Genomic DNA, 14,574 nt, shown 5'->3' on the forward strand with positions numbered 1-14,574 from the left:
TTACCAGAAGCAGCTTGTTTTACAGCCACAAAAAAAAGAAAAAACTTTTAATTTAAGCAGCTGGTGAGATATTTGACAAGACTGGGGCAATTAGTCGTCTCACGTTCGTCTTAATTCCATAAATGGGACCCAGACACATGTTGACACACATGCACACATGCCCACACGCACACGCACACACACACACACACACACACACACACACACACACTTATCCATTCAGCCTCAGACAGATGCCACACACCACACACAAATGCTACATGCAGCCAGTTATCCATGCATGACAAACACACACACGGATCCATTTTCAGAGGAAGCAAAATGATTAGCACTGCTGAAACATGAGCGGTTATTAAAAAGTCAATACATTGTCATTATAAGTGAAGATTGTTCCCTCAGAGTGAAGATATTGATCCATTCATGTGCTTACTGGTCATCGACCCCGCCAATAATTTGCTCCCAAACTGATTTGAGATATGAGGTTTCTATTCCATGATGGCCTGTATCTCTGTTACACTCACCTAGAACTGAGGCTTCCACACTGAAACGCTCTCAGTGGTTCAATTCGCTTTAAAAACGTCTGAGGCCATGACCCCACATCAAATTATGCAGGCATGGGAGGGCACCTTTTTATTGTAATGTCATGTAATTATTTACTAGAAAATCTCACCAGAGCCAGCAGGTGATTAGCTTAGCTTAGCATAAAGACCGGAAACAGGGGGAAACAGCTAGTCTGGCTCTGTCCAATGATTAAAGATCAGCCTGTCAGCAATTTAAAAAGTTGTGATGTTATGCGTTACACTTACGAAGGTAAAGGGTTATGCGAGGCCGTTGAGGTATTGACTAATGTTATTATTCACACCTGTGCTTCTCCAGTTACAAAATGTCTGCCATGGAAAAAGTGTTTTGCAGACGATGGCGTTGTCAAATTAAAAGTCTCTCATTTAGTTTCCACTTACACTTCCATACCAATGTGTAATGTTTTACAATGTTTACAAAAAAGAAAAATGTCTAACTGTGCACATTACTGTTGTTTTGTTTTATACTAAGATGATGGTCACTTAAAAATCACTTTAGAACAGAGTACACAAATCGAGAGCAATCAATGAAATAACAGTCAAATCTTTCCCACAGTGATTGGGGATCAGAAGAGTAAAGTGTACTGTTTGAGGAAACAAGGCTTTTGTTTAACAGTTATGCTGTCTTTCAAAATTCAAAAAGAGTAAAAAGCTCCCGAGCCATTTGATCAGATGAAGCCCTCTGCAAATCAAAGCAAACCGATTATCTGTGGACTTCACCTCCTGTGCTTTCACTCAGCCGCTGTGACAGGACTGTTTGTATTAGAAACAATGAATTATTTAATTGGATATCATTCAGAGGTAATTCAAATGCAGACCCAGTCATAAGAGAGACCTTGAAGATTTATGTTTGCTTAATCCTTTGAATTTGTGTATGCTGTGTGATTCAGCAATGCACTGGAGCAAAACTCAATCATTTGAAGAAAAAAATAATGCCCTCTTTAATATTTATAATCCCTTTTGAACTGTAAACTCCATCTGTAGTTTAAAGTGATGACTCGTTCAAAGCATAATCTTAATCCTTTTTTACGCAGCTGAAACCAAAGGGAACCGGGGGAAATTGAAAGCTGCCATCAATGCAATAAACCAGAATCAAATACAAGCAGAAGGGCACAGACTAATTCTCATACAAGGGCACTAATGCTGTTCATCTGTGTCTCTCACTGCAACACAATGTATTGTTACACAAGCTGAGAAACAAAAAATCCAAGATCTTTACATTAGAAAACTAGAGAGTTGTGAATAATGTACGAAACCAACAGACACAAACAATAAAAAGTTTCCAGCAGTAGGTCATTATGTTTTTACTTTCCCTTAGTTTGGGTTTTCATCAGACTCCCTTCACTTCATTGAGTTTACTGTTCCATGTGGAGACATTTTAGACCACTGTGCCGTTTAGTTTGGCCCAAAAGAGACAATGCACTATTCTGTTTGTTAACATGCACTATACTACTGTAATCCAATTAGCATGAGAGAAAGGTCAACGCATTATCCAGGTTATCTTACACACATTAAGGTAATTGTAAGAGTAACCATGATTTAATAAAGATAGCTGGGTTGCCTAACTGAATTCAACATGGTGAGCCAAAAAGGCTTGTTATGGAGTTCTGTTGAGTTTAAATACTTTAAAAAGTGAAAAAAAACAATAAACACCAACAGTCTTTCATTCAGCCCAGTGTCCCTAGGAAGTAGTGTGCTCTATACGTACCATTTGCTTCCTTTCAGTTACTGTTACCACAATATTTTTCCTTCCTTTAGGCCTAAACCAAGTGTTTTTGCATCCCAACTGTAACCATATTTGAATTACCATTAAGCATCATCCTCCCCTAAACGTAACCACATTGTAGTTGCCAGGTGCAAATATCACACATTTTTTCTTTTTTAAGCAATGTTGACATTGAATGAAAAAAAAAATGGTGGAATTGAACTTAATCCAGGGTTTTGCAGAAGTTTCAAATAGATGTTTTGCTCTGTTTGCTACTACGCTGTGAACTCTTATTAGTCTGTTCGCTACAACCAACCCAGTCTCACGGCAGTTCGTGAAATGGTCACGTTATTTAATCTATTGATTCGTGTACACGGACACGTTTATCTTGTTTTTTTCGTGGTGGTCAGCACGTTTTTCAATGGGAAGCATCTTTTGTGATCACAGCACGACTACGGTAGCTAGTAGTATGAAATGCTGAAAATCCGCGTAGGGAAACACAACCTTCCTATAACCTATAAAAAAATTCCTATGAACTCAGACTGTTAGGGAAGGCTGGTTTCTATGAATGATTTAATGCCTCAAAGTATTACATTAATCTAATTGTTTACAATAAAAGAGTAATGCGTGTGCATGTAAATGTACTAATCAACATGAATGTTCCCTGCACAATCATTGTCTATGATTAAGCTAACAAGTCACACATTCTATTATTGTTGCTAACCTGCAGACAATAGTATATCAGTTGCTCAGGATCAGGAAACATGCAGGGGTTTATCTTTTGTGGCAATAGGAGGGCTGCGAGTGGGCCAACAGAGGTGTCAGGTTGTACTAACTGGATTATGGGTTAATGTCAAAGCCATCAGACAGATTAGCCCAAGTCAACACAAGATCCGACCAGTCCCGGCTTCTCATATACAACAAAACAAAGTGAAATACTGTCCTCATAAATGCAAATGTCCAGAAGAAGCTGTGAAAATAAACTGACTTGCTGAAGGTAAAGTATTACCCTATGTAGACCAGATCTAACTGAGGCAGATTGCAGTTCACACAACACATCAGGAAAGTGTCTCAAATGACCACTTGAATGATAACTCTCCTAATAGTGCGTTCCATTTAACTCGGAACTTGGAAGCCGAAGCTGAGAATGACGCCACACCCGAGTTGACTGAATTCCATTTATAAGTCGGATTTTCATTGTTTTCATTAGGGGCTTTCCGACCGGATAGTACTTGTACTTTTTAGAGGAAAAGTACACTTCTAAGCAGTTCTAAGAACTACTCTCCCCCAAATTCTTTTTTTCCGTTTGCATTTCCACTGGCCAAGTGGCCATAGAGACTGGTAGGAGGGGTAAGGGAGTAATGCAAGCACGGCAACGGTCTTTATAGCGTTAAAATCAGAAAACAAATACACCAAAAAAAGTATGAACTAAATACTAAATCTAATGTATATAGCATATTTGTCATAATTTAAACAAGTCTCCCGAAGAGAAAAGGGTATCTCTCTCTCCCCCCGCCTCTGCCTGCTGCACTGTGGACGTGTGTGTGCGTGTGTGTGTGTGACTGCCCGGTCAGCGAGGTTGTCAAGCCCGCAGGGCACGCTTGTGGAGTTTAACTCCGAAAAGACAGTTAACCACAGGTTCCCGTTAATGTTATGATGGACATGTGTTGTGATATTTAAACAAACGATCCGTCAATGGTGAAATAAAAACGTATTATTTACGAGAGCGGTCTGAGAGACCTCCAGCTCACAGCGAGGTCTCTGAGCCAGTCATGGCCGAGCGATGAGCTAGAGGCCGGGGCAGGCGCTTGCTGGCTGTCGTCTCACTTCATGGAGCTCCGAAAACTTTGAAGCAAATTGTCAATTCGGCATAAATTTTCGCAAGACTGCCTATATTCGAAATCTAAACAGTTCATTTCTCGCCTAAAACATTGTCAGAGGTGAATTTAATGATGAATAAGATGGTGAAAATTGTTAAAAATGTCCCGTTGTTGGTTATTCTGCAAGTTCCGAGTTGGCAGTGGGCGTGACTTATAAGTTCGACCAATCAAGTACACCTAGGAAAAGGGAAAAGGGAAAAGGGAAAAGACCCTGCTCTGAAGTAGGAGCTAAAAAAGTACGCTACTGGGCCTGAGGAACTTAAAAATCCCCACATTTTTGCTGTCGGAACACGACGAAAAAAGTGTTCTAAGAACGTTTAGTTCTAAGAACTGCAAAAATCCCTCCGGTTGGAAAGCCCCTATTAGCTCTAGGCAGGTTAGCCATTGTTAGCAATGCCAGTTTATAACAACGCATTACGCAGTTTTTTGTGCATACAAACAGCGTAGCAACATGTCCACAGATATAAGTTGGACAGGACTGTGTGTACGACTGATTTAGTGAGACACAAATAACAGTTACAGTTAAGTTACTACAGCTTTCACAACTGTTGATGCACGGAGCAGCCATGTTGGATTTTGAGCTCTGGGTACTCGGTGGTTGCCTGAGTTCCGGGCTTGGAAATCCGAGGTCAGTGGGCGTGTTTCTGACTTTGACCTCGCAAAATCTGAGTTCCGATTACAAATGGAGCGCACTATAAACATGCAAACAACCAGTTACAGTTTCCTTTCCACAGACCAGAGCCAAAACTTGACAGTATATACATACTGTATGTAGGTGATATGGTTGCTTTTAATCCATCTCTTACGCCTGACCACTTCCAGATGGGGTTAAACCAAATGGAACCTGATGTGTTACATTTCTTTTTTTTTGTGCCGAATATGGACTAACTAAAAAAATGTAATGCCTCATCTTTTACAAAATAACTATGTTCCTATAACCTCATCTCAATGCAACTAATTTGAAATGTGCTCTGAATCTCTGCAGAGACATTAAGTAGGTCTGAACATTTTGTTGTCCTTATCTGTGTCTGTTTACACTTACTGTAGCTTTGTATGATGAATGGAGCATTGGGAGTTATGGATGGGTTAATTAACAGTGAGCACTCATCTCATTAGACAGTGAATGGTATCAGTACTGAGTCAGAGCTATGATGACACATTCCTCCACAGACCTGCTGCAGCAGCTCTCCATGTTTATTGGTCTGTTTATAGATGGTGACCATTACATCTGTCTCTACATCACAATACACTATTCTAAATCTAAACTTACAAAATGACTTGATGTGTAATTTGTGACAATGAATGTTTATATATTCCTAAACATTTTATCAACTTATTTCAACACTGATTATGCTTAGTAATTGCCTCAGCAGGAGACTGCTAATAATGTTTCTCTCCCTTTACTGCAAACATATCCCAAAGACTTTTAGGAAATAATCATAATGCATGCATAACACATATAGAGCAGGAACAGAAAATATCCCAAAGGTACAGAAACCTAGAAAAAAAAAGAGATGCAGAAGGACATATGGGTTTTAAAGCCTTATTGATTAAATAAAAAGTATCTGGAAATGTGGTTTGGTTCATTAGTAACTCAATAGTAAACTATATTATGAAATATAGCCTACAAGGCCATAATTGATGCCATGAGGTACCCCTGAAAATCAAAAAAATTTAAATTATTAAGTATGTAGTCCTATATATTGAAAAAAAAAACATTTCACAAAACAAGGGTCATGTATATAAGGTAAAGTAAAAAATGATGGTATATCCTAAATCCTGTCAGATTATGTAAATCATAGACATTCATGGCACAACATCATTCACAAGGACAAAATAGTCAAAGCTTTATACGTTTTTCTTAAAGGGAAGGCATGCCTGATATCTTCTAGGCCCCGTTTAATATCTCAAGACTGAGTATGAATGTGTCCATATTCCATAAGTCCCTTAGCTAACGTGTACCTATTTAACAACATGTAATAGTAGTTGTGATAGTAGTTTTCACAACGAGGCATCACCAGGACCAAACTATTCCTTGTCTGTCTTTTTTTCTGCTTCCTGCACTTCTGTTTGTTTTGTCCACTGTAGTGGACCAGTAACATTTTAAAGCAAATGTAAAGATGTCTTAGTCCCTTTTCATGTTTGGTATATCAAGCACTTACATGTACTCAGTAACACTCAGTAATCACCTTAGATTCTGATCTCACAGGAAATTTGTACAACTTGTACAAAAGTAAAGTAAAGTTATATTTCTCATCGTTTCCAATATGAAAAATTGCATATTGCATATTGCATGGACTCAATACGTTTTTATTCATTAGCAAGTTAGCAAACCACAACTACAACTTTATTCTAATTAGTACCGAAATAACTCACCCTAACAAGTAAAATATTGTTACCTTAATCCCTAAGATGAAATTGAATCAATTCTTATTACAATATTTTACAATACAATTCTTGGTATTTAAAAAAAATAAATTACTTTTCATTGGATACGATTTCAAAAATTGTGGTTTTGGGATATCAATAAGAACATTGATAAGTCAAAATGTTCACTTACTAATCTAATGACCAAATTTATTTTCACCACAGCCGTCTGTTCATTCTGACTGATTTTTTTCTCCACGGATAGATTTTTGCATAAATGGTCTGATATCAGATGCAAAGTGTCTCCAATTTAGAATCTAATTAGGTTTGATCTAACTGAGTCATGGAGCAGGTGTGAATCCCTCTCCTTCCACACTGTCTGCTTATCTTTGACCCGGGAAGCAATCCAGCACCATGCCAGTCCATAGCACCTTGCTAACCATTTACACGTCTTAATAATTTAATGATTCTGGCAATTGGACATTAAATTTCTTATTTTGTAATCAGAAAAACCACAAGAGCTTTCTCCATATTGGTCAAATACAGATGATTTGACAAATCATCCACCCTAGCAGGCTTAATTTCTCGTGCATATTCATAGCTTTTTCAGATTTTCCAATCAAAGTAGCTGGCAGGTCTGTCTGTTGTGAGCCATGCCTCTCACTCTATGAATCATTCATGCCGTTTAGCTCACAGTTGTTTGGGTGCATCTGGCTCGGGGAGGTATGGGGTTGGCCAAATGGAGAGGCCACATGGCGGCTCCAGATGTTTTGCTTTTGTATATGCACAGCTCATCAAAAACAAGCAGTGCCACCCTAGAGTCTCTGCCATCTGGGAGACACCAGGCAACAGCTTCTCATGCTCCCTGATGAATTATTGGAGGGCTCTTTTAAAAAGATAGGAGTTATTTTCAGGTAACCCCTTAATGCTACATATAGCAACTATGAAGACAGGAGCACTGAGTCTTACGGTTGTTAAAGCTTGGGTGGCAGGTTGCTAATTTGAAGTCAGTTCTTTAGCTGGAGGGAGTGGATTCAAAAAGCATCTGGCGGGCTGAAGTGTCCTTGAACAAGACAGCAAATCTCTGCAGCTTGGAAAGATCTTTTGTAGCTGCTATGTGTCTGACATGCCTGTGTAAAATAGAATAAAGCAAACTGACATCGCTCTTAAGGGATCAATATGGGGGGGGGAAATGATTAACAATGCTGTTCCAACATATACTTATCTGTCAGTGTTTTATTGAACTGTATCACAACATTAAAGTAATGAGAGAAATATTTGAAAGCTGAAGTTCACTTTTCACACAAAGTTTTTAAATATCTGTCAGGTCACATTATTCTGAGTGTTGTGTTCTCTGCAGGCTCTTTGTGTCCAGCCCCCTGCGCACATCACACCCATCCCCAGATCCCTGCCACTCTCAGTAAAATCATTATTTAGTCCTTTTGTAAGCAAGCAGTGTCCCAGATCACAAATTAATCTTTCATATGTTTCCAAGATCTAGCCTTCTGTAATCCCATCTGTATGAGACACAACAAAGCTCAGCGAGAGAGCGGCCATGAATTATTCATTCATTTCTCATGAAAGGCTTTCGTTATGTCTGTCATGTTTCACTCTTGCAAGGAAAATCCATTGATCCTTGCCTTTTCTCTGACAACAGGAACAAACAAGCGATATCACATGGCTGTACATTTTCTCACACTCCGACAAACGGATCTGAGAAAAAAAGTGCATGGGCAATGAAGCAATGTATAATATGCATATGTGCACAATGTGTACGCACATTACAAATGCTCACTCACACATACTGTACGCACACCGCATTAAACACATCTCCATGCTCTTAACTAATAGCTGCAAGTGCAACCTCAGGGAAAATGTTTGAAATAGAACACAGCGAGGCACAGTGGATTAAGTCACATGTGCCTTGCCAGTAATCATTTATCTCTAGTAGAATTATAATCTAATGGGCATGTCTTCTTTCTGACAAGTTGCCTTCATAATTCAGTGCAACAGAATAGAGAAAACAGCATTGTTAACAAGAAAAGGCTTTAAATCACAAGCACGGAGTACATTTCCTGTGAAATATTAATGTGGAAAGTGTGTTTGTGTACAAGGAACAAAGGGCAGAGTGTTGTACATCAATGGGCTGACAGTGCTGGGGGCTCCACAGACCGGGCTCTGCTTATTCCAGCTATGGCACTCTTGTGTACGTATAGGGGGTTGGTGCATGGGGTAAAGAGAGAGGGTCATTTATAATGTATAGGCCTGCTGGAGCATGAGGTGTTGGGTCTGCTTAGGTTAGTGTGCATAGCTCTGTGTGGCTGGTCTTCACCTCCCTCTGAGCACTTGCCTTATTTACTTTAAAAGCTTTTCTCTGGAGCCTTGTTGGGGAACTTGGGAGGTTGCACGGATAAAACAGATCCAATTCACTAATACATCCATTTTTACAATGATGAGCCTATCGCCTTACAAGATTGGGGAGTGGGCACAACTCTCCCTTTGAAAGTCACACAGCCTTGTAAGTCCACATTAGTGTCTTGTTACCTGCAATGTAATGAGGTTAGTCGGGCTGTTGTCTGCAGGGTGCTCCAGTAATGCTCTTGGCTCTCTGGTCGGAAGAATCTGACTGGATCCAGTGGCTTTATCTCCATCCAGAGCGATGAAAGACCAACCATCAGACACATTTATAAACACTGTATATTAACTGTACAACTACCATTAATCCCTGTGCACCTGTCGCTTGTTCTATTCTTGTCACTCATGCTTATTTCATAGTACAGTGCAGCTCTGATATGACAAGTTGCTGATTGTGTGTACTTGACTATGTAGATTATACAGCAGCTTGCAGGATAAGAATGCTGTTGTTGGCCCAGGCTGCCTCCTCCCTGCCTGTCAGCGCCAAGTGGAGATGAGCTTGTGGCCCGTTCTGTCTGCTGTTAATCCTGCCTGTTCTGCTTTGTCAAAGCTGCTGTTTGAACAATGGAGCTGTCTTCTTGTCTGCTAATTTAGGAACAAACATTTGCCTGCGTAGCAAACAAGCTCTCCCAGGAAGTGCTATTAATAGGATAATTAAGCAGACGGTAATGAGCAGGATTACTGCTAATTATGACAAGATTTGTTTTGGCATTTGCCTGAGAGGCAGCAGAGTGTTAAAGTCTGCACAGGAGTTCATCACTGCACCGAGCGAGCAGGCACCTGAGTAAACACACTGGGACTCACTGGGGGTATCAGTGTGCTGCGTGCACATGTGCATGTGTGTGTTTGTGGGTGGAGGGGCGGGGTCGGGATAAACAGAGGAAAGATAATAGCAACAGCACAACAATGCCAGAGGTACTGCCAGGCCAGGCTATCACTTTGAAACAAGGTCAATCCAAACTGCCTCTACACGACCCTATGGCTGCGAGGGCCTGCCAGCTGACCCCGTACACGGAACCATATCCTGAAGCTAGTTCAAAATGCCCATCACAATTTCCCAGTCCAACCTGACGTCTTCAGAGGTCTTGTTTTATCTCAAAAACAGTACAAAACCAGTGAGTGTTTAATATTTTTCTGTCATCAGTGCCATAAACAATTAATTGATTATCTAAGTATGTCAACAAATTTTTGTCAATCAATTAATTGATTAATCAACTAATCGTATCCGTCCTATTCCTCATATTCTTTTGATTAACAAAACATTATTTGACTATTTAACAGGTAAAGGATATTAGCACATGATCTAGATTTACTTTTGTTTATGTACAACCTTTTCCTCATTAACAACAGTAATATATAGTGGTTACGAAAGTCAAATGATACTAAAAACAGACTAAACTGACCCGAGTAAGACAGACAACAGACTTGTGCAATATCTGTTTAATGTTTCCTAGCCTATAGTCAACATCTGACTATAAAGGACACTTCTAGTTAAAAATAATCTTTACTGTGTACATTTTAGGTATGCAACTTTCTCATGTGGATTCCTGTATCTTAACCTTTAAGTTTTAATCCATATCACATTATCATCGACATTTCAACTCTTCTGAATGAAAATAGAAGGAGTAAATGTGACATGAATTATTTCTGTGCTGGCTGTATAAACGTTTTGTTTACTTGTGTGAGGCTTATGTTTTCTTAAGAATAAAATGTCTTACTTGCAGGTGACAGGAAAAAAAGGTGAGCGAAGAAGCAAATGCCTTAAAACAGAAAATACTCAAACAACTGCACTGTATTGTTTTCAAAGAGCTTTGTTAAGGAGCCATTTTTCTGTCATCAGATGCTAAAATAAGTGGTGTTTAGTTTGAAGTAGAACTTGAATTAATTTCATGTGCATAAAAATAAGTTATCACTTTTTTTATACTGTAATGTTTTCTCCTTTGCAGCAAACAAAAAGGTCAAAAAGGCGAATCTGTTTTACAGAAGATTCAAGGTTTGATTATTTTTCAGCGTATTAGTTGTGTTAGTTGTAGTATTATTGTCATTCTCCCACATGATAAAAGATTCAATTAGACTGTTCCTTCCTGGGGACACATTAGTTAGAAGAACTAAACCGTGGGGTGACTTTAACCGAGATGAAACCTTAATTCACAAGATTCAATCAAAAACTGCCAACAAACAAGCCTAGTTGAGGTGAAGGGGAATCTTAATGCGATTGTAGCTAAAGCTCAGACAGTGAGCCGCCTCCATTAAAGCATGCCACACGGCCCAGCAGCTCCAGATAAGACAGCTGAGTCTGGGATTTAGAGCTTTGGCTTATCTTCATCTTCACACCACTGTCTCACCAAGAGCAGAGAACATGGCACCCAAATCCTCTCCGACTGGGAACTATGCTTTTGGGCTGTAGGTGCAGTCCAAGTCGGGCACAGGTACGTTAATGGATTTTAACTCTCAATTAGGACCTTGATCTCTTAGCCTCCTCAAAGCACACAGCAGCGTTGGCACGCCAACAAGACTTTTCATTCTGTAGCTGGGATAAGATTATAGAGAGAGAGAGCTGTGTGAAGCACTGTTTCAGAAATAAAATTGCTTTTATTCCACCCAACATGTGTTCAGTGAGATTAAGGCATAATCTTACAACGTTTAATAAGAGCCCGTTTGTGGCCTTCCGGCTGAGGCAGAAAAAGTGGAGCATGCCTGCTCTACTTCAAATCCTGTTTATTGAATTATAAAGAACCTTAAAGGATCAGGAATGTGACGCATACATTGAAATATGTTATGGTATTTTCACATCAAAGCACATCATCAAGTAAAGTATGCTGTGTTTGAAAACTTTTTCTAACTGCAATTTAATTTTCAAAAGATAAATGAACTGCATTAACAAAAGAAGGACTATACATATGGAATATATTTTATGTAAATTCACACAAAAGGTACAATATCAATTACCAAAGGATATTGGGTAGAACATGAGTGATGATCCCTTTATTTAAGATTCAACATTAAAGAGAAAAAATTATAAAAATGCAGGAGATTTGCCACGACAACCCGCATCCAAATCCTGCTCTATTCTCAAACATAAGGCCATATTGGAAATCCCTAACCTCAATTTATGTAATCCAAAGCCCTTGCATGAACTTCAGCTTGAGCGCTGGCTTTCAAGAGGTATTTGGAAGTTAAAGTCTCAGATCAGATTTGGACAGATTAGAATTAAGAGTTGGAAGTCTGGGAGGGGTGGATATGAGGATTTGCACTGCTCCACGAGACGGCCTTGTCAGTGATAAGTTACACTGAGCCACGGGTAAGAGGATTGCCCAGACTAATCCGAATCAAAAGACATACCATGTGAATTACATCCCGAAACAGGTTCGCTTACAGAGATTAGAAACCTGCATGTAAATCCTGTCATACTCTACTTGGCGCTGGAAGATGAGCCTGAAAGAACAAACACAAACGTGCTTTGTACCCTGCTGCAACTGCTGGCACCAGGTCGGCTACCAAAATCGTTGCTTTCCTTGGTTACAGCTTTATTCTTTCCTATTTTTTAGAAGATTAGATGTTCATTGATGCGACTTTCTAGGCCAGGCTCACTAATTATTCACACCACATCTAAGAAAGTGCTTATACTGAGGGTTGAGAATAACCCTCCGCTAGTGTACCAACACCCACAGACACCCACATTGCAGCCTGCTCGCCCCTCCCTCTCTCTTTCTCGCCATTCCTCCCTCCCACCATCACTAAGCTAAGCTCTAGTTCAATGAAGCATTTATTTCTCTTCCTGTTTGACATGGGTGATTCTATCAAGGCATCTGGCAGCATGTGCTGTAATACAAGACTTTCTGTTGAGACGTCAAAGAATGTTACTCTCTGCCATAGTGAAAGAAAAAAATAGCTTACATTTTTCTCTCTTTTTTTTTCTCTCTCGCCAGAAGTACTGAACAAACAAGACTTGTATCCCTGGCCTAGAAATGCTTCAAAGAGCACATGTCTGCTGGGACTGGATGTGAAATGTAGAGCAGTGTTGGCTGCTTAGCTTTGCATTTCAGCCAGAGCAAGCTCATAAGAGCACTGCAGAAATCTGGGCAGACCAGGGAGAGTGTGGAGTGTGAGACACAACTTATCTCACTGCAACATCTACAGTAGGTGGAAACATGTTACTGCAATAAAAAACAAACAAATTGCAGTTTTATAACTTATCCACTACTCACATATTTCATACTGTCTGAACTGCATGCTCATTGCTGTGGGTAATAAGACACAGTGATCCAAGAAGCCTCTGAGTTACACAGGGCCATAGGTACATGTTACTGATAAAAACCGATGAATAATATCACAGCTTAAAGATGGAATGAATCTGTTGGGCTCTCATGTGTACACAGGATATATACTATGGTAATTACCCTACACATCAAGCCTTGTGAGAAATGCAGCAAAGCCAAGCAATTTTGTCTTAGATTGAATGGATGTAAATGCTTTAGGGCACAGTGTAAATGGAGAGCACTGAGACGAAAGCAGTAGGAGCCGGCATAAGAAAAACCATCAAGCGGTGGTGCAAAACTCTCGGCAGCGCTATGAAGCATGCCGAATAGAGGTCTCTCGCTGCAGTATAACGGCTCATAAAGCCGCAAATAGTATTTCCACTTCATTCAGTCTCAGGGCCAGGTTCCAAGCAGCTCCTCAACGATGGAATTGAACCCATTAGCAATCGATTAAAGAACCAGCAGGCAGTCACCACTCTGCCTGCAGGCAGGACGGGGTATGGTAGGGGTGGGGGCCTGTCGGCCAGCTGAGGCTCCTGGGGATTGAGGTTCAAATCTTTGTTTATGTAGAAATAGTGGTGAGCACTTTAACCTCGGATCCCACCCCTGTGGAGCAGATTAAGTCAGATAGTGAGCACGTAGTGCTCTGAGATGCAGAGCGTGGGGACTTTTGATTGACACATCACATCACTGACGACAGCACCCAGGACACCTGTGACTCCTCCAGAGATGGTGGGTTACCAATTTGATGAGCATATTCATAAGTCCTATCGAATGTTTGAGCCGTGGATGTTTACCCAGACCATGAGATATGAATGATGAACAATTTGACCTTTGGAGACAGATTAGAATTTCAATCAAGTGACCACAAACCAATCCATAAAACTGTAAATGGAGAGTGGAGTCATGTAATTACCTCAGACTTAAAACATCTTAAAATGTTCTCTCTGTTTTTACTAGTCATTTTGGCACATAAATATTCAAGTAGTAAGATTTATACAAGAGTAAATCAGAATTCATTCTACTGTGATCCTACTCCTCCATCTCCACTATATATTACATTGCATATATATATATATATATATATATATATATATATATATATATATATATATATATATATACACACATACATACATACATACATTAGAGACTGACAGCTTTTGTTCTTGGGGCCGACCTTTGTCTGCACAGGCCTCATAACTGACATTTTCAATTACATTGCAAATAACTTATCAATATGCATGGATTTCCAAGCCAATATCAGAGCAAACAGAGTCTTTTGGAGAGCCGAGTCTGTCAAGGGAGAGAAATAGAGCAGACATGTCAAGGTCAGGATTTTGTTAATGAGGGACGGGCCGCTGAATAAT

The sequence above is a fragment of the Sander lucioperca genome, chromosome 7, assembly GCF_008315115.2.
Source record: "Sander lucioperca isolate FBNREF2018 chromosome 7, SLUC_FBN_1.2, whole genome shotgun sequence".
Lineage (NCBI taxonomy): Eukaryota > Metazoa > Chordata > Actinopteri > Perciformes > Percidae > Sander > Sander lucioperca.